Consider the following 21,786-nt stretch of genomic DNA (forward strand, 5'->3'; position numbering starts at 1 on the left):
AGCAACAAGAGACAGCAACTCAAAGCCAAGACTTGATGAATTTGCTAGAAACTTGTGAATTTCTTGAATTAAGAAATGAGGCAACAATACCATTTATCTATTGAATTCTTCATTACTATGAGTTTTAGAATAAAAAAGATTGTGTTCTTCCATAGAACTTTAAATCTGGCTGGGGAATTGTGATTTAAATAATGGCCCCATGTCAGCCAGAAGGTGCAGGCTTAATATGAAGTAATCACAGTATGAATTTATACAACTTCCACTGTGCACTACAAATTTAAAAGATTGTGACAACCTTCTTTTGGCCTTTGGAATATATTGGTCAAACTACTAAACTCTGACGTCTTCTTTAGTTGATCTGATTTGCTCCAGATGAGCAAGGTGTTTTAGCAGCAAGATTCTTTATGACCAGAATTTCAAATATTGAAGCAAATTCTTAATTGCAAGATTTTTGAAATGAAACACTTTCTTACTAGTTTTGAAGATTATGTATTTCAAAGTTGTAGGAAAAACATTTCTTAAAAAAAAGAAAATCCCTCTTCCCCCCCAATAAAAAAAAAAAAAAGATTTTGCCCTGCTGGTTGGTTTATTTTATTTTTATTTTTTTATTGGGGTAGGTGTAGTCTGATTTCATCTTTTCTGACTTCACAAACGGATTTGGAAGGTGCTATAGAAATGAAAGAACTTCTGGTCTCTAACTTTTGGTTAATTGTGGGTAGAAAATTTATTTATCTTTTCCAGGTTTTCTCATTACACCTCACTCCAACCTGGCTGACTGAAGTTACATCTCTTACTCAGCTCTTTGAAACTTTTGGACCCCTTTTTAGACATGGACCATAAGACATACTTGACTTCAATGATTCTCAGAACAAATCAGTGCTCTGGGAAGTATGATGAGTATGTGAAGATGAAAAAAAAAAACCACAGTAAAAATGAGTATTGCTTTTGTGTATCTTCAAAGTGATTCAGTCCCAGAAAGAGGAAGACTTGAGTTATTACTTTTTTCTTTTTACTTGCACCAGCTCAGTTCTCCTGCTGATCATCTTGCAAAGCTTGATGCCTACTGTGAGATGTTAAAAGGAGAGGGGCAGGGGGCACCAAGCATTTTAAAAATACAGAAGTTATGGACCACTGCAGAAACTGGTTTGCAGTTCCATGTGCAGGAGCCATGGGCTCAGTGAAAGTCAGCAGCACTCAGTAAGGAGCCAGCATGTGAAGGCCTGTGATTGACAGTTTCTCTTTCATGAGAGGGATGTGACGGAAAGACAAACAGAGAGAGCAAGAGCATGAGAGAGAGAAATGGAAGCAGAACCAGAAGTCTGGAAAGCCCTGAAGGCAAAGCAAGTCAGTGAGAGCAGCTCTCTCTGGAGTAATCTGACTGGAGACAGGAATGCATGTGTTGTAGGAAAAGTCCCTTGAGGAAATATCTGTGGAGGGAGAATGCAAGAATGAAGTTTTTAGGTATTTTTCCTCCCTGTGTCTATGAATAGTTGTTAGGGAAGTGCTGACAAAGCTATAAGCTCTGAGGAAAAACTGAACTTATAGATTTTTGATATGATAACTGGAAGAAAAAATCCTAAGCTCTAAATATTCCATGACCTAAGATACATTTGGTTGTGCAGCTTCACTGTGTCCTCTGCATTAATGGAACCTGTTTGTTGCCTCTGGATACTGCACCACAGAGTTCTGTGGGTCTTGGTTGAAGAAACTTGTTTGTATCCATGTAACCTTGAGTTTCTGAGTGTTTGGCTCTTCAAGTGTGCTTCGTGTGTCTTCACAAGCATCTTCCTTTTGTCATTTAAACAACAGCTGGTTAGAGAAGAGTGCTACACTTTTGTGCTAATCTGTGACAGAAGTGAAGAAAACTGTGATTAAAACCCGTCTAAAATGTTTCATCTGTTTCACCACGTTTTAATGAAAAAAAAAATCTATAGAAAAGCTTCTTCTCAAAACTGAAAAGCTCGATAGAAATTCCTTTAAATAGCTGATAAAGACAGGGCTTGTAAAAGGACAACGATACAGGACAAAATGCCTACGTAGACAGAAACCTCTCAGTTCTGTAAGTGGGTTCTTTCGAGCAGACGTGGGTCAAATCATAAAAATTAGTTTCAGATTTCATTTTAGACCCAGTTTTCTTCACGTATTCATAAATACATTAAAAATTAGCTCATTTCGGACTGCAGTGTCATTGTCTTCTGCACCCTAATGCAGAGCCAAGACTGCAGAATTGCACCAAGGTTTCAGAGCATGCTAGAAAAGGTGGTGCCACCCCTCAAGATGAAACCAGAGTGGAAAATGGGCAGGTGAGAGGCAGCATCAGATCTGCACTGCCCAGCAGCTGCACTAAAGCAGGGCAAATGTTGCTGCTGACTGTTCCACACAGCAAACGGCAAAGCAAGTTGGGATGTAGGTTTTATCTATGTTAGGTGTGTTGCTGAAGGAGAAAAGGTTTGAAGATTATGAGGGAACTATGGTATTCCAAAGCCACTATGTCTTTTGCAGGGGAAAAAAAAAAAAAAAAAGCAAATGCATGTGACTTACAGTCCTGTCCTCCCCTCTCTCTTGCTGCCCAGCAATGGAGCTCAGTGAGGAAATAGGATCTTTCTGTATCATTTGCTACTTCAAAATGAAAAGGTAGCTCAGAGTGCCTCAAATATTGACGCTGCCTTGCAGCAGCAAGAAGCATTCCTATGTACAATTTCATAACCAATGGGAGGAAGAAAAGAGATATGAAAAAAGCTCTAATATCTTATTACCCTTTCCAATCTGATTAATCCAGTTTAGTCTGAGGAATGCAAAGAAATAAAATAACATTTCTTTGTACTCCATTCTCACTTTTCATAACAAGTGCCTAATGAATGTTAATGAATTAATATTCAGACACCTCTCTGAAGCAAAATATTTTTGCACCTGACCTGCCCACGCTGAGAAAGGGAGAGCTAAAATGACTAAATACTCTAGGTCTTTTACATTATTCATTTATATACATCTATTATTCATTTTGCAAGCAGCTAAAAAGGTTCAGCAATTAAGTCTTTGTCAGAAATCATGGAAACTGAAATCATAGAAAGTAAAAGAGAGTGCTGTCTCCAAGTCCTTTAAACACAACAAGAAATCTCATCTAACTGTGGATTATACTTTCTTCATTCCAGTTTCAGAAAGTAAAAATTGAGGGATTTTTCTTTTAAATGTGACATTTTCTAATTAGTACTGTGTTCTACATAGTAGGGACAATTATAAACTAATGTGGGCTAGAAATATTAGTATTTTAAATATAAGCCTACATTGGAAAATTGCTAGATTTAGCGTAGCAAATCTGTGACATAAAATGTTAATTTGTTCTCATGCTTTTTGGTTACTGATAATATATATATATGCTTGCAGTGTTGGAACATGGAGTGACATCTGACTGAACGCATCTCCTCCCTCTTATATTTTGTTCATCCCTCAGTTAAGACAGGAATACATAAAATACCACACATCTCTGGCTTGAATTAATAATAGAAATAGTACAGAGAGCTAAAGAATTTTAAACTAACAAAAATAATTAATAACTTCAAAAACCCACAGTAAACATATTCCATTAATTAACAGAATATGCCAAGAGTTCTTATATAACTACAAAGCTCCAGAGATATAATGTAATTTCATGCTAGCTCTTCTTGCACTGCTTATTGCTTTAAAGTAACTGTATCAGTGAAAGTATTTAAGAGAGCAATTGCTCTTGGGGATGTAAAAATCCTTAGATGTTTGCATCTAAATAAACTGGCAGCCCCATTAAAAGAAAGATAAAGGCACATTATCAAACAAGTGGTAATTAGAGTACTGATTCTTTCTGCATGAACAAACCCCCCCAAAAGTATTAATCAGTGATTAGTATCACCTGAGATTCTGCTGAGCTGATATTAAATTTAAGTGCTCAAGTTCATATTTTATAATATATATTTTGCCAATTAAACAGCTTAGACTAGTACAAAAATTTATAGACAGGTAATATAATGATTTTGCACCAGTGAAATGTAGTTTTATATATTTTAAACCATTGTGCTACATTTTACTGCTTTTCTCATTAGAAAATTGCAATAAAACAGTTCTAGGCTCCAGAAAGATTATTAAGCTTCGTTTTGCTCTTGTTTAGGTGCAGACACAGAAAACAGAGCAAGTTCATGAGGACTCAGTGAGGCACGGGAGCTTCACCATCTCCCTTCTCCACAATGACACAGGCTAGCTAACGGTGAGCAACACTCTGGCTGTGGGAGCTGTAAATGTATTTTGAAAGGCTGGAAGCTATTTGTAAAAACACATTCTTCTTGTTTGTTTTCTATTACTTGTTAAAATATTTTGCTTCAGATTTTCTGGCTTTTCTTGGCAAAAACACTAGATGTAGAAGTGCTCCCTTTTGGAAAATGAAAATGATTTTATTTGCATGAGTCACACAGCTCTGGGTTCTCCAAACTCATAAAACAATTGCTGAAGATCGGGGGTGGCACAAGAAAATTATCTGAGCTGGCAGTGATGCCTCATGCTGACTGTCACACTTTCATGGGTCTGGTTATTGTTAACAGTAGATGAACTATGAACATTTCATCAGTTTGAGCATCCCAGTGCTTTGATCAGGGAAACCAATCACACTAAGCATCTGCAGTGATCTCTGCCGATTTCCGCAGGGATCCTCATCCTTCCTTCATCCAGCCTGGACAGTCTGACTGGCCTTTCCCCTCACAGCTGTTGGGCGTTCTCATTTTGGCTTTGCCTGGGGCCAGTGGGAAGAAGGAACATGAAAACAAACACCAGTCAGCCCAGAAACACCCAACTGGTTCACACTGGCATCGCCGCTCGCTGGAGTCAGCTCTGGATTAAGGACTGCAGAGAAAGCAACTGTTTGGCTCCATGTCTGGGTTTATTTCATCTGTTTCCCCTCAGCTCTACCACTACAGTGACAACAGCCCCTGGCTGCCTTATCTCCAGGCACTGATCCAGGGATCATATTTGCTGTTTGAGGCACAGGCTTCCTGTAAAGCTTGAGGGCTGCAGCAACCTCAAGACCATGGTATAATCCAACAGATAGTGTAAAATGGAAATCCACACCATGCCTGTGTGGATTACTTTATTGTGCTGATGGGCCTGAAACAACCCTGCACAATAAATCTACACTTGGTGCATTTCATTTTGTCTGACAATTCTTGAAGTCCGCTCAGTCAAAGGAGCTCTGAGGCGGCTCAGCTGATCTCCTAATCTCTCCCATTTAGGCCGCAGTTGCTGTTCATAGGCCGCACTGTAACAACACAATTGAACAGGCTGTCCTGGCTCCATGCTAGGAGAGAAATGAGACCAGCTAAATTGTGAAAAGGATAAAGTGGGCCCTCACAGTGCAGATTTTGTGACTAAAAAACGAGTCTTTGCATACTGCTCCCAATTCGTAGAGAAGACACTAACCTGTGAGTAAATTTCTTTTTTGAGAAACTGTCACTCACATTACTGAAAGGTAGCCCACCATGGCCAGCATGGTGTGGAAAGGCCGTGTCACCTTGCACAGTGATTTCCTTGAAGGAAAAGCGCTGCTGGCTTCGCACACACACCTCTTCCTCCTCTTGGCACTTCTGAGCTCCTAAAACATCCACAGGATGCTTCAAGAGGGCATTGGGCCATGCAGACAGATGGGCAGGAGGATCAGTATGCCAGAGAAATGGGATATGTTTCAGGGTTTGAGTAACTGGGCCTGAATACTCACCTAGGGACATCAGTACAGCCGCTTGGGCTGGATGCCCACACACGAGATTAACGGGATGCCCTATCACCTCACCACAGCATCATGGAGCGATATGAATTAGGCACTTAGCATTTATGTGGTGTTTATATGGTCAAAGCACCGTCCTGACATTACCTAATTAAACGGTACAACACCCTTCAGAGAGAAGCCCTGCCTCCACTTCACTGATGGAGAAACAGATGGGAAAAACCATGTATTTTGGCTGCCAGTGGTACAATCAGGATTGTGCCAGGATCTCCCTGCCCTCTGCTTATTTCTTTACACTCATCTACGTGAAAGGCAGCAGGTACCAGTCTGTAGTTGATGAAGGGGAAATTTCATTTCAAGGATCTTGTTTCTTTGCAAGATGATTTCCATTGCCTGTAAGAAACATTTATTGACCTCAGACCTGATTCCTCTGACCACACCCTTGTCTGTGTTGTTCTGGTTTGCAGCAGATCACCACATAATAACAGAGGCATTGACTTTCATCCGTGCTCAGTGTACAGAAAAGGCTAAGATGTGTTCCTAAATATTTTCCCCTCTCTGCCACTGTGTTGCCAGCACAACTCAGTAGACTTTGATGTTGTTTGGTTACAGCACCTACAGATAAACACGGAAGCAGTTTTTAATGGAAAGATTTCCCCTTACCTGGGAATTTCAGAGCCTCAAGCACAGCCTACACTTTGGGCCCTGTCTCATGGAGGTGTATCATTGAGCTGACAGATCCCTATCACACTGCAAAACTGGAGGCCACGAGGAGGGAGTCCCTGGTGCCGCAAACCACCAAGTTTCTCACTTGCCAATGCCACGTACGTGAGCAGCTCTGAGTGCACCATAGCTGAGGGCCTGGAGCACACTGGGAAGGAGCTAGGAGGAGCTGGGGAGCGTAGGCATCCCTGTCCTCAGTGTGATGCTGCCCAGGTCTTCTACACCTAAGGAGTCTATCTTTCCAAGATGCCCAAAACACCAGCTCAGAGGCCATACAGGCTTCTTCTACAACCCTCATAGAAGGTGGTAAGTATTACACTACCTTGGAAAAGTTTTATAACCCAGAAGTCCTTAAGAAGCAGCCATATGAGAGGAATTTCTGTCCTTCTGGTATTTCAGTCTGTCAGCACAAGGAGGCAGTTGTGGGAGAGAAAGCGTACAAACTTTCTAGAAACTACTCCTTCCACCCACAGACTCCTTCCTGTGGAGTAAATGAGTACAGAGTGGTCCTTAATGAGGGAGATAATGATCAATATTTAGTTAGGAGGTTTGATGAGTATTGTATTTGCTATATAAGTTTGTAAAGGCACTTCAGCCCCAGTATTTAACTTATCACTTTTAATACAGTAGGAATAAAAAAGCCTCCTCAGACTCTGTTCTTTTCTATAACAGGCAAACTATAATGTTCTTTGCTCTCATGCTGCTTCATTTTCCAACACAGCACATGTAAACAAAATTAGTAATAAATTATGTATAAGTGTAATAGCAACAAATATTTCAGGGAACTAACTGAGAAGTTTATTCCAAGAATATGAATGACAAATAATTGCTTTATTTGCTTAAACTAGCTTGAATGTATATTTAAAATGCTTAGCATTCCACACCTTTTCAAGTCAATGACAAAAATCTCTGCACTGTCAATAGGGCTAAGACTTTATCCATGGACAGATTAAATTAGCCATTACCTTAATTTTGTGTCCGAATGAATTAATAGTAATTGATCTTCCCTAATATTTATTTATTTATTTATTTATTGTCACTGATTTACATTCCCTGTGATATACATCTTATGCTGACAAGAAATCATTCAGGATCTTCTTCAACAAGGTCTAGCAGTAGACTGCTGCATCCAGTTTTGACCTGTATGTTCTCAGCATTATGTAATGCAAGACCCTATGCTACAGAATTCCTTAAGGTTTAATTACCCACAGTGCAGCCACTAGAACACTTCAATAAAAATACAGTTTATTTCCCATGAGAAACCCATTGCGCCTTTTCTCACCCACCACAGACACCCATAGAGGCATCCCCCAGTGTTGCTGCTGCAGAACGGGACTATAATAAGGATTTCTGTGCTGTTTCCCATCCTGAGACTTGCACCTTGCTCAGTGGGAACAGGCAGGTTGCCATTCACATGCCCTGGGGCAGAGAACAACCTGTGGTCTTTTGCTGCTAGCGTAGTCTACAGGCAATAAACTCCCCGTTGCACTAAAGGTCAGCAGCCACATATTAACAGACCTGATCAGACTCCCAGTCTGGGGACCAGGTTTTATTGCACCTTTCAAACACACATTTAGTATGACACTATCAAAAAAGTGTGGCCCATTCAAAACCTTTTTCTTCTTCAAAACAGAACTTTCCTGTCAATGAAGTGCTGCTGCTGGTATGCAGTGACTGACCCACGGTTTCTGGTGAGTGACAGCAATGTAAATTCCTGGCTTATGAGTTGATACCTAATCAGGCAGCTTAAATGGTCCATCTCAGCTCACTGAATAATCATAATTTCTTGGTTGTGAGTGAATCGACATCAACATCTTTCACAGAAAATGAAGGACTGAATACATGGATGAGAAAAAGAAAATATTGTGCTTCTTCAGTACATACTGCTGGGAAGGACTTTTTCTTTTCAAGCCCACAATTTTCTTAGTGTGTCCTTGAAACAGTTAATAGTGAAATGTATAGGAGCTGTCATTGCAAACTCCCTTTATGGTACACTAAAAATAAGCAGGGCACAATGACTGTCTACCACAGGAGGTAAAGTCTGGTGGTTCAGCATGAATGATGACCACAAAAATATGCTTGTCCATTTGAAGCATGGAGGTACTGTATGGATTAGCATAGGATTTGAAGAGAAGTGGTTTCAGCAGCGACTGAACAAGTGTTAGATGTGTATACAGGGGTGGTATTTTCTAAAAGCTACAGGATAGCAGATAAAAGACATCTTCCAAAATTTTAATGAGATAAACCATCATAAATAGTCAAATATAAAAATTTTCAAGTGTTATCTGATGAAATTAAAAGTTTCCAATCAGTTATATCTTTGTCTTCATCCTGGAGAAGCCTAGATAACAATCCAGCACGGCAGTTCTTCCACTAGTGATGTGGCAGTACATGATGCTGTCTGGATGCAGATTTTCCCTCTTTCTGTTTTATGTCCTCCACAGCTGAGACAAATATGAACTAAAACAAAATAAAACAACAGCACAATCTTTTTCCAGCACCTCTCCGCTTCTGAAGGCTTTGGTTTCATCCCAACACTGACTAGAGCAGTGTTTAACTGCTCTAGTAAAAGTGAACCTCCTGTACTAAAAATGGAGATTTGCTATTGTGTGTTATATGTGTGTGTTGCCTCAAGGGCAAAAATAAGGTGACGGGTTAACAGCAAAGTAATTCAGATTATCCAAAGCAAAGCAGAAACTTAACACATTTTTTCTGCGCAAAACATTTGATATCTCTAGATGATTTTAGAGGTCTCTTCCAACCTGAACGATTCTATGATTCTATGATTTATATGCTTGTTTTTGCTGCTTGCTTCTGGGATTTGGTGACTACACTCAACCTAAATCAAATAGTTATTGTATGATTGTTTTGCAAATGATTTTCCACTGATAAAAATTATCAAAGCCAACAAAATTAATTTGCAGTTTGATATTGCAGCTATATATCAAAAGAAGAGCTATGTATTGATAACTGTAGAGCTGCACCTACAATTCAGAACTGAAAAAAGCAGCAAGATATTCAAGGTCATAGACAATCCAGTTTTTACATCTTGGGCTTTCAAATTGCCAAGATTCTTCCTTCCCTTAAATAGCCATAAGTAGACAGACATTAAGATTAGAGGGGAATATCATAATTCTCTATTTTTTTTGCCAGAGGTGCAACAGAACCTTTTGAACTTTAGAACCTGTAACACATTTGAATCACAGAATGTGCTTTAAAAAGATACTGGATTCTGATTTGGAGACTTGCAGGAGTGGAAAATTTCTCCCATCTGTAGCAACCTGATAATTATTGAAACTTAAGCTAGCACACAGAAAAGAAAGTGCAAAATTCATAGATCATTTCTTTTTTATGACATCAGAAGTCACAGGGACATTGAACATCTGAAATAATCTGCAGTGATTTCAGAAAAATAAGAACAGGGTGCATGCCTGTGCACTCTTGTACATTTCCTAATTCTGACAGCTCATCACTGAGATGTTGCAAAGGCTTCAGGTTGTAAGCTTGCCCTATGAAGCAAAATGTAGTTATCTGTCTTGAAATGACTTTGAAATTTGGGATAATAATATCTCTATTCCTTAACATAACATGGAATTTCTACAGATGTCCAGGGCTGAATTTTTACATCTTTGCATGAACAGCATTGCCCTAAAAATTTATTTCTAGTTCATCAGAAGGGAATTTGAACCTGTAGCTCAGCATCCTTTACAAGGCAATGTAAGTATGACATTGGAATCAGACAGACAAGGTAGAATGACATCTATCCACGCAATCCTACTTCTTCCCTTAGGATTTTGACAGGCATGAGAGGTCACTCATTTACCTCTAGACCTGATTGCCTCAGGCAACAGTACAGTTGCAGACAATGCTTTATTTAGGGACTTGCTAGGGAAGAACACTTCACATGAAAGCACACCAACGTGTGTTTCTCTTGTTGCATGCTGCAGGAAAAACTTTCTTCAAAAGTGTTTTACAGCTGTTTTGACAGAGGAGGGAGGGAAGAGAGAGTATCTGTATAAAAAATACACGTGAGAGGCCATAAATAAAAAACCTCCTATTGGACTTGGTCTTCTCGAGTTCAAGTTCCTGAACTTTGTTGGCCAAAACCTCTCCCTACCACACTCAGCTTGGGGCTGGGGGGAAGGGGAAAGGCTACAGCCTCCCATTTATCCTGGGATCAGACCCCAAATTCTTATTACCAGTTCTCCTACTGAACTGAACAAACATTCCCAAAGTGGAAATGCTGTTTAGATTGGTAGATTTCCATGAAAATATTGCTTTTGAACAGGTACTGTGCCGCAACAAAAGCGTTTGCTAGAACATTTCCAGTGAGCACCACTGATTAGCTGGCAAAACACCAAGTTTGCTTTTTAAGAGAGGAATATACTGATTAACATACAATTTTACTGTTAAAAAAAAAAAAATTTTCTTTCTTTCCTCAAAGGAGTTACATGCTGAATTTCAGTTTCTACTACGCTGAAGTTGTAAATGGGGTACTCAAGTGACAGCATTCTAATCACTATCATACTGTTTCACTTCTTTCTGAAGGATAACAGTAAAGCTGAGGCTTTCAGATAACGTTTCAATTAGCTGTAACTGAGACAAGGAAGCTGTGGCAATGGTTGGCAAAGAAAGAAGATCATTTGCTTCAGGGCTTGCTGGTAGCCAAGCTATCCAAGCGCCTTATTCTTCAAAGAAATATCTTCTATTTCCTCCTACTGCAGGACAGTTTCATGACCATTTACTTAATGATATTCCTTTTTTTTTTTTTTTCCTCTTTAAAATCAACTCTAAGACATGCAGGAACCATTGGGTCAGTCTTGGGGCATAAATGGCTAAAGGTAAAGTTACTTATGACAGTTTTTAAGGTGAGAGATGTTCCACTAAGGCTATCAGCACTTGAAAGTTCCATAGAAGCTATTCAAAAGAACCTAATCCTTCCTCTTATTTCTTAAAATTAAAAGAGACCATGACTATTTCCAAGGTGACTACAGGAAAATCAAGGCAGGCAGAACTTGTTCAGGGAGGGCCCAAGAAATGTTTTCCCTGCATAAAGTAAAAGGAAAATGGTTGTGAAACCTAAATCATCCATCAGAAAGCTCCACTTGAATTTAGAATGCTTACATGTGGCCAAAGCACAATACAGCTTATCATTTTCTGCCATGACAGAAAATCAGCATAGAGACAGCAAAATAAATTAACTTTTAATCCCAAATTCAGAACTGCCTGCTTCATATAGGCCCTCTCTCCACTCAAAAACATGCTGCTCCTTACTCCCTTCCTTTTTGTAAGCCTAGACCTGAATCCTTGCCCAGAAATCTGGCACAGATTTAAAGTTGAAAGAGTCCTCACAAGTTTCCTCAGCTGCTTCTACTCCTCCTGCTCTTCCCGCCTGTCACACACGCCCCACAGCAGCCCATTCCCTACACCTAACACCCCTCTCATTGCTTCTGCTGCAGCCTTTAATGGCAGTGGCTTTGTGCCAACAGCTGGCTCCACACCTGGGGGCAGTAATGAACTGTTTCTGGCTACAGGTGGGCTGATACATTCCCACATCGCTCTGCTGAAGCGGGAAGATATTATTATCTCATTTTATAGGTGAAGAATAGCTTCAGGGGTTTAAACCCAGGTGCCCCAAAGTACACAGGCATTCTGTAAGTAGCACTGGGAGGCAGCTTGCACTTTTAAGGATCTGAGCTAAGTAGTTTATGAAAAATCACAATCTGTTAAGTAACAAAAGCAAAGATGCGTCTCTTCTCCCTGCCCAGGAGGTTTCTTTAAATAACTTCAATCCTTCATTCCAGTCTTGTGCTCTCCTGTTGACTATAAGATAGAGGAATGCAGAAAAGGTGCACACATTCATTGTATTTACAAGAACAACATTTCCTAATATAAACGAGAAGAGACTAGCTTTAAATGAGAGTAACCTTGCAAGTCATGAGTAGCCTTAGAGATTCAGCTGTTTCTGGAGGAACCAAGGTTATGTAAGGTCAGAATGAATAAGAGAATCCCAATCCTGAATGTTTTTTCTAACTATAACTTCTTAAACACTGTTGCAAGAGAAATTCCTCACAAAGAGGTGAGGGAGGCAGAGCTTCTATGCGCTTCATCCACAGAGAGAAACTAAGCAACCATTTGAAGGTCACTGCTTATTAGACCAATTGACTGAATCAGCACACTCTTCATATCCAGGGATTTTGGCTGCAGTCCTGTGAAGTCCTTATGCCAATTCCGGGTAGGTCTTCTGTGCCTGAAGCTTGCTTCTTCCTCCCTGTTATTTATTTGGAAATGAGCTCAAAGCGTGGAGGGCTTCTCTGAGAAGTATGATTTCTATGGCTTCTATGAGAGTATGATTTCTTTCTGGAATATCATTTTTATGGAAGTTTATATTGAAGACACTTTCCAGGGTGCTTTCTTCAAAAAGGTCATCAGCTCCTTCATAGATGATACTTAATCCCATCTTGAAGTTCAGCTCCATGAAGAGGCTATCAAACATAATGTCTTCAGTCCGAGGTCAATTCTCTCCAGATTTATCTCCTCAATAAAACAAAAAAAAACACAAAGAAACACTTTGATATCAGCTGGAAGCAATACACACCACCTGACTCAGGGCTGGCTCTCCCTGTAGGTGGGAGAACAAAAAGATCCATCCTGTGCTTTTGTGTGCTGTTCACCAGGCAGGGTTTTGGAAAGGGGGGACTCCAGCCATTCAGCCCTGATGCTTAATGCTCTGTGTCCAAGAAGCTGAGGCACACCGAAACGCCAAGGCTTGTGGAAGGTGACACATGAGAGAAGCAAGAGCAGACCTCAGATGCTTGGCTGTTGATCTGATGTGTCTGGAAGCACTTGCTGCATTTCCCCTGAGCCAGTTTGTCAGCAACCCGCGCATGTGGCCAGGCACAGCACAAAGCCAGGGGACTGCAGCGTAGAGACTTTGTGGGAGTCAGCAAAGTCCAGCAGGTGAAGTGACATCCATGCTGGACTCCTTTGGCAGGACAATGCCTTCAAACCAGTACAAGACCATCAAAAACAATTTTAATTTCTGTTGCATTTTCATAACCCCAGACACCAACAGTGCATTTGTTGGTTTATTTATTGCTGGGACAATAGACACTAGTTTGAAAGTGGTAAAGAAGGATGTATTTCTGGTTATTTGGTAAGCATTTCCACTACAAAAGCTAACTAGACTAGATTCTCCTAACAGCTTCCCTATCAAGGAGTTTTCCAGTTCCAAAAGGGTCACTCAGAAGAAGGCTGGCCTTCACCTCATCCACCTTGGCTCTCAAAAAGGTGCTGTCAGAAACTGTAGCTGTAATCATGGCTTAGTTACTACATTACTACTTCCCTTGTGGTATCAGCTTGAAGCTCCCACCACCCCCTCACACATCTTCTGCCTTGGACTCCGATCACAAACTGACTGATAGCCCCTCTCCATGAGCACTTCTGGTCTACATGCAGATGAGACAGGCTAGGGGTAGAAAATACACTTTAATTAGGCAGAAGACACTTGCAATAAAGCCAGCATCTAAAGGAGTTCAGTACTTTACCAAATCACCCAAAGAATTTAGATTCTAGGAAACAAAACTGAGCAGGATTCTTCAAAGGCTCCTCTTGAGCTCATGAAATCACAGCCACCTCTAAAGTTTAAACAAAATTTTGTAAGGACTGGACAAAGAGCTATCAGCAGAAATTAATTATGTTTCCTAAATCTTGGCCTCATGCATCCTTTGTTTTGATGGTAAATAGTAACAGCAACAACAAATTTACTCAATAAAAAGAAAATATTTCCAGTTCTTCATCTCCGATGGTTTTCATTTATAATATTTTTAGCAAAAAAAAAAAAAAAAGACAGTGGCAAGATGATCTCATGAAGGGTACAGTATTTGCCATGAGAAATTTTGTAAACTTTCTCCCATGTCATCCCAGTGTTTAATTAAACTTTGGCACTCAGGCTTTCACTTTGGCTCAGCTTCAGACTTGAACTGTAGTTCAGACATAGTTTCCAAGAGTGATTATTGAAACTCCAGTAAAGAAAAAAAAAATTTTTTAAGGATTATTTTTAGGCATCTGCTTGCCTCTAAAATTGCTATTGGTGACAACTATTCAAGGACATGCCTGGCCAGGTGTATGCAACCATTTTACTGACTGTCAGGCTAACTTGGCTTTACCATCTCAGGAGAACTGCTTGAATTCTAATGAAGAATAATAGAGACACAGTGAAAATGCTTGTAGAACAGAGGATGAAGTTTCTAAAGGTAAACAAGTTAGCTTTTATCTTTGGTAGACATAATTAACTGGATTAAAAAAAAAGAACAAATAAGTAAATAAATAGACTAACCCTCCAAAATCTAGCAGCATATTGCTACATTAACATGAATATTTAATGTCTGAGATGAGGATGCCCACACAGTTTTATTTTGTTCTGGGGTTTGCTGCTTGTCTTAAGTAGAAAGATAAAACAGAGAAATTCTGCAGTGTCTTGGCTACACGTCTCTGCTTTTCATGCAGTGACTGGTACCTCTTGCACATTTAGACCAGCTGTGTGTAATGTAGAGTGGAAAAAACAACTGGAGAGAAAAAATGCCATTTCCATTTGGACAGAAAGGCTAAAAATGATCAAGCAAAGCTCAGTCCTGTCAAGCGTTATCAATAAAAAGAGGACCTGACAGCATTTGGCTTAAACTTGTCCATTTTGGGCAATGATAGTCTGTTGTTTCAACAGTTCTGAAAGGGAGAAAATGGCATGCGCAATCCTCAAAGGGCTGCACCACAACTCTTGTGCCCATCATATGTCAACATACATTAGGTTTCCTTTTCTGCTGGGAAACTGCTGTCAGTCTGATCGCTCAGCGTACTAGTATTTACAACGTTAATAGTGTTTCCAGAGGGGCTGGGAGGCTGAAGTTCTTTGTTGCCGGAGATGATTTAGGGGATAGAGAGGAGGTACTGATCAGAGGGATTTGGATCGGGTGGTTTGGTGGTGGCACCTTGGATCTCAGGCTCCTTTCACCCTGCCGGCCCTTGCTGCTCAGCTAGAGCCAAGTGAAGTTCATTCACCTTCAGCTGTGCTGTTGTTACTGGACCATTGTATCATGCAAAAGTGACAGCAGCAGTGAAATTAAAGCAGGTGAAAGGCTGTGATCATTGTGACTGTGGCATTTGATTTCCATCTGCCTCTCTGGTTGAATGGCAGCCTCAATAGCCTTGTACTGAGCACACATTATCTGTGTGAAGCCACAGGCATCTCAGCCAGGAAATCAGTCCTGCCCTTTAACAGGCATATTTGCCTGTTGGAACAGGAATAGTAATAGATACTTTGAGAAGACTTGCCTCCTTCAGTGTGTGTGTGTGTATGTGTTTTAATCTAAATTCCTCTTTTTCACACAGCCTCCACGAGCACATTTTACTTTCATCCACCCACTGACTACTATGAGGCTGGATCTTCAACAGCAATGCTGTTATTAAATAACAGGGTTGAACAGGGTTGCAGAAGTCCTTTGAGGCTCGGGTGTAGATGAAGCTTTAGTGTTTTGTTAGGTTTGCTACAAATATGTGAAGGTCATATTTTTCAAGTGGCGCTTAGATGCTCAATATAAACCACATGCAGGTCAGAGAGAGTTTGGTCATCACTTTCACATCATCAAGATAGTTTCAAATAAAAAAGAATGACTGAGAAAATATCACACATTTTTACATTAATAAATGACATAGCCAACACTTATAAAGAAGAAAAAATTATATCCTTTTTATTTTGGAAGAAGAAAGCCTGCCTATTTTAGCTGCAGAATTGTAATGTATGCTTAGGATGGAAAAAATAAAACGATGAACTTTAATTACACAGATCCTTCATTCAACACACTCTACACGTGCAATCAGACTAGACCTTTCAATGTTCCCAGGCCTTGGAGGGCTGAGGAGGCGTTTCAAGAAACATGAGTAAGAGGCAGGTACCGAGCTTCCCCTAGTTTTCAGTGCTACTTTGGCACTTAGCTCTGCTTTCTGACTTGGAAGGTGCCCTATCAAGAGACTTAATGGTAGAGAGAGAATCTTTGGAGTGTAAGATCAGTTATTAACTTGATCACAGCTTCTTGCGAACAACTAGCATATAGTAAAACAAAGAAAAAAAGATTTAGAGAAGAAGTAAAGAACAAAATGAGCATAAATAAATAAGTCAGGCATTCTTTACGGTGAATAAGAGAACACACAGAGAGGTTCTTTGACAAAACATTCCCCCTCCCCCTCAAAAAAGATATAAAATTGTAATAAATTACAGTAGCAAAAAGATATACAAGGAGAGGAAAGGCTCAACAAATCTGATGACTGCTCTGAAGAATAAAGGAGACAAATCTCATTACGGATTTCATGTGATGTTATCTACTATATCACAGATAGTGGGAGCAGGAACACAGAATAACTTTCACCAACTGTATTTGTATATTATTATATTTGACAAAGTACAGTATTAGGCAGCTACAGCCTGAACTGGTGAAATAATATGAAACTTTGTTCACCCATTCAGGCTGTATTAATTCTAAAAAGTTAATAGCAAAGTTATAAATCAAAAAAATGCAGAATAATTTAGCTTGGAAAGGACCTCTTGTAGGTCAGCTAGTTCTACTCCCCCACTTTCACAATGCAAAGCAGAAATAACTTCAAATGAAAGGATGAAAAGAAGAAGGTAATTCTGCATTATTCTAGAGAATGCCTAGACATATTTTTCTTGTGAATGTTTCAATGACCTCTATTTGTAACTCCTTTTCTAAGGTCTCCTTGCTTGCACACCCTTGCACTTCAGATGCAAATCAGGTGGTGTAGAAGACTGTAGCTGAATGTTAAATATTAACAGACTTATGGGAAAGGCAGTGACTAAAGTCGACATCTATATTTTACCATATGTGAAGATTGTTAAATGGCACTAAGGACTGTTTTTCCTTCTCTTGGTCTTAACTGGCAATTTGCTCAGCAGGTTTTTAACATCTCTAAAGTTATGATATCTCTAGAATAGAAGGTTAGACCTTGAAGCAATAAGCAGACCAGAGTGATTCCTGGATCTCTTTGTTTGGCCGTTGTGAGGGCAGAAGTAGGCAGTTGAGTCAGGAAACATTTACATTGCAGGCATGTGTAGGTCAAACAATGCTTGAGTTTACCCCATTTCTTAGTGTGAGTTATCTGCCTGACTGTAAATTTCACCTGAGTGTTCGTCCAGAGCGTTCTTGCAAACCAGTCTGGATAGCAAGTGACTTAGACACTGAGCAGATGCAGAACCAGTATCCAGCTGACTCTGTCACTAATTCATTTTGCCCTCATGTGATGCCTTTAGGCTTAAATTATATTTTCCAGACAGAGTTTTCCATGCAGAGAAATAAGGCAAAGCATAGGTTAAGTGACTGAAAGTCACAGAGAGAAAATGTAACCGAGCAAAGTATTGAATTTTCATCTGCAGATTTCTATTTCAGTACTTTACAATTAGATCATCTTTTAAATTCAGTTTCAAATTGGAAAAGAAAAGAGCTGAGGAGTTTCAAATGTTTTCTTATTATCAATCATTCACGTATTTCCAACCTGAGTAAATAACATGTAGAAGACAATTCAGATTGGCAGGTATATTTTCAGAAATGGATACATGATGTCTAAACTCTGACTAGAATGAGAAATACATCCTTGCTACAAAAATCCAATACAGACTTTTACCTTTCAGAGTCAGGTTTTGATTTCAGGCCATTCCGAAGGAGGGGTGACATTATCTGTCTGTCAGCTTCAAGGTTGCTGAACATCTACAGTTTTCTAGGCCTGGAAAACCAAATCATTGGTCTATGGGTAAGTCCAAACATTAACAGACAGAAATATAGCACAGCATATAGTAAATGATGTTGGCCATTAATTCTGAGATATGCTTGATTTACTGCAAAGATGAGGAATTCATTCTTTTGAGTGATTTTGAGGAGGGACTTGAAAGATAGATTTTCACTGCAGAGGATAATAAATGGAAACAAAGAATAGATGATAATAACCGGAGCAAAAACATTCAGAAGGATTTGGATAATTCATTAGGCTAGGCCTGAGAACAACAAATGTGTTTCATTGAAGACAATTATAACAGAATCCATAAACTTCAGGGATGACCCAAGAGATACCTTACCAGTGAAGAAAAAATTCTCTATTCAAACCTCACTGCAAATTAGCCGTGCATTTTTTATTTCATCCATGAACCAAATGGATAATGTGACATCTACCGAGCTCCTTGAAGCCTCCACATGATGGTCAGGCTTTTCAGAAGTATGCGACACCACCATCAATGATGTATTTTGAGAGACAGTTCTCTTTTCGCTGTGTGAAAAACAAACATTGGGCTACACACAACATCAGCTTGGAGAAGTCATTGAGTTTCTTTGCATGTTTAACCTGCTTTGGTCCTTGCCTGAGCCAGTTCCAAACATATTAAATGTCTTGCTTAGGAGTACAGTGGCAGAAAACAGAATTGAGGAAGCTTGTTAAGAGTTCCAGGCCATTTTTAGCTATAAGGAAGGGAAGAGTGATACCTTTCTTAAAAACTGGTCACCTCTTTTCAGGCCATGGGAATGTTCTCACAGGAGTCTTATCCTGGGAGAAAAGTCTTACTATACTCTAGGAAAATATCTTGCATCCAGTGAGAATTGTCCTTGTAATTTCAATAAGTCAACAAAACTAAATTTGAGCCAGTAGTTCCAGCAAACATCTGTGCTAAAGTCAGTGTTCATAGAGTAAGGCAAACACCCACTGACTACAGCAGGGCTGAATTTCATGAGGATAAGACCAGTAGCAAATTATAGCCTTTTGTGAAAAAAAAGAGACAAACTGAAGAACCAGTATAGAAAATAATGAAGAACTGTGCTGCTTTGCAATAAAAATATTTGTTATTATAGTACATAATTTTGACTTGGAGTCTAAACACTGCTCTTTTAAATCAGCATAAATCAAACACATTGTATGTGCAATTGGCTGCCATGGTTCCGTCCTCCTTTCTTATTTACAGATTTCCCTTGAACAGGGAGCTGCTTTTGACAGGCTGTAAAGGACAGACTGCTCCTCGGGTCACCCCTGTTGACATACAGCCCTTCAGAAATAGCTGACACATGCCACAGTATAATAACCAAAGCTGTATTTTCTAGACAGAAGCTGCATTGTAATGCCAGCTAATTTCACAATCTACTTCTGGACAGAGAGCCAGGTTTTGACTGGACTTCCTCCTGACTTAGACACTTTTAACCGTTTCATTTTCAAAATTCCTTGTTAGTGAATCTTTCTCCTCAAATTATGGCTTCTGTAACTGGTAAATCCATGGTTTCATCAAAACCTCACATTACAAAATAATCTGAGCCTGGCCTCTAGCTAGATTTAGATGTGGCAGAACCACAGGGCATCACATCTACAACCAGAAGGAACAGTCTGTTTGTGGGAAGTGCCCAGATGCTTAGCAAAGGCTACGTGCTGCTGCTCTCCTGACACCTTTACTTCCCACAGTGAAACCTACTGTACACACTTCTTCCTCAAGATCTCTCTCATTTGCCATTTACAACTTGATATATCTCTTCACAAGTGAACTTTAATTACCCACTTAGCATTTTCTGCTTTTTTTTTTCCTGAATGTACTCGCAACCCAGTTACAAGAATCGAAATAAATAATCACCCTCTATTCACTTATCTTAAAAAAAAAACACACACAACATTTTTAGCTGGATTTTTCTCACTCTCTCAGCACGTCTGGTGTTCTCCAGCTGCAGCTGTGTTCTAGGAGCCAAAGAGCAGATATTTTGTTATCTTCTTCCAGGGTGATTCATGAGAAAGGGCTGCTGTGAGGCTGTTACAATCAGGTGGGGGCAGCGTAGACTTAACACTGGAAAGAAAATCATTCTTTATCTTTGACATGATAAATAAATAAAAACTGACTCTTGCTTTAAAAGGAATTTAAATATAAAACACCTTCCCTTCATTCTTTTATAGAATAAAATTTGTGGGTACCCTGCCAATGTGAGTTAGAAAAAAACATCTGACTTGGGAGATCAGTTTGCCCTTTGAATTTAAGATGCTTTTTTAATATTTTTTTTTCCCCTCCTTTCTTTCTTTTAAACAAGACCTGGCCACATGCAATAAGGCAACATCAAATGCTGAAGCAAACCTCTGACCTCTAGTACGGTATTTGCTCACAAACAATTCACGGTCACTTGATCAAAATCATCTTTTTCTGTATATATCTCAGCAAGTTATATGACAGACAGGTCATTGTAAAGAAAAGAAAGAGTACCACGGAATTGTGTACTTAATGAAAAGGAATGCATGTGCACAAACAGGGCAATGTACCTAACGGGTACCTACAGCACTGCAGTGGCTGAGTGGTGTTACATGCTATTATTGTGAACTTCTGGCAAGAAAATTGTTGGTGGAGGTCAGAACTTTACAAACATGGGATGAAAGCACAGAGTTAAATGAAGAGAGGTGTAGAAACAGGTGTCTAATTTCATTTTAGGCACTCTAAGTTATTCTTACCTGGCCTCCAGCTGTCACACAGGAACATGGGTACCTGCGTCATTTCTGACAGCTCTATGTAGATGTGCCACATCCACTAGGTCATCTTAAATGGCACTAAATACCTCTTTTAGGCACCTGAATTCTTTCTTCAGTGTTTTACCCAAGGTCACATGGAAAAACTCTGAGAGAGATCTGAAATTGCGTCTTTCAAATCCGTGTGAATAACCAGTGAATAATAATCCTGAACAGGCAAATTTAGTACCGAAACGTGCTATTTATGAGTACCTGATTTGTCATCTGTTAATGTTCTTTAACTGGATTTTGTTACTCATCACATATATATAAGTATATATATATATAAACACATATAAGTATGTATATATATATGCACACATATTTTTAAGGCAAGCTGAATAAAGACAGCAAGCTGTCTTCAGTCAGTCAAGACACTTCCCATCCACCACACAGATCTCTGCTGTCATTTAAACAAATTGAGTGACTGATAACAGAAGAAGGTTGTTAGCTTCTCACATCAGCCTGCACTAGAGAGGGAAGGGACCCTTTGTTTTGGTGCCTTGCAGATAAATTATCGATAGCTTTTGGCAGCTAAGATGGTGTTGAAGGTTTCCTTTGAAACATGCTTTATGATTTTTTTTGCTGCTTTGATTAGGAAGTGGCTTTTTTCAAAGGAAACTTGTGCATGTGGTTGCCTATTCTTTCCCTATTTCTGCTGCCAGAAAGTCTTTCTTCTTTCATGTGGTCTTTTTCTTTTCTATCTGTGCTCAGACACTTTTGATCCTTTCTCTGTAGGGATATCTAGT

At 39.5% G+C, this 21,786-nt stretch overlaps 1 long non-coding RNA gene across 1 annotated transcript; it reads left to right on the forward strand.

Annotated features, from left to right (window-relative positions):
- Positions 1-685: 685 nt before the first annotated feature.
- Positions 686-8,141, forward strand: LOC308197726. Its single transcript, XR_013953241.1, has 3 exons — positions 686-1,344; positions 4,139-4,234; positions 8,094-8,141. It is a non-coding gene; the product is annotated as an uncharacterized lncRNA (long non-coding RNA).
- The last annotated feature ends 13,645 nt before the right edge of the window (positions 8,142-21,786 follow it).

The sequence above is a fragment of the Anser brachyrhynchus genome (genome assembly GCF_964034855.1).
Source record: "Anser brachyrhynchus genome assembly, chromosome: 7".
Lineage (NCBI taxonomy): Eukaryota > Metazoa > Chordata > Aves > Anseriformes > Anatidae > Anser > Anser brachyrhynchus.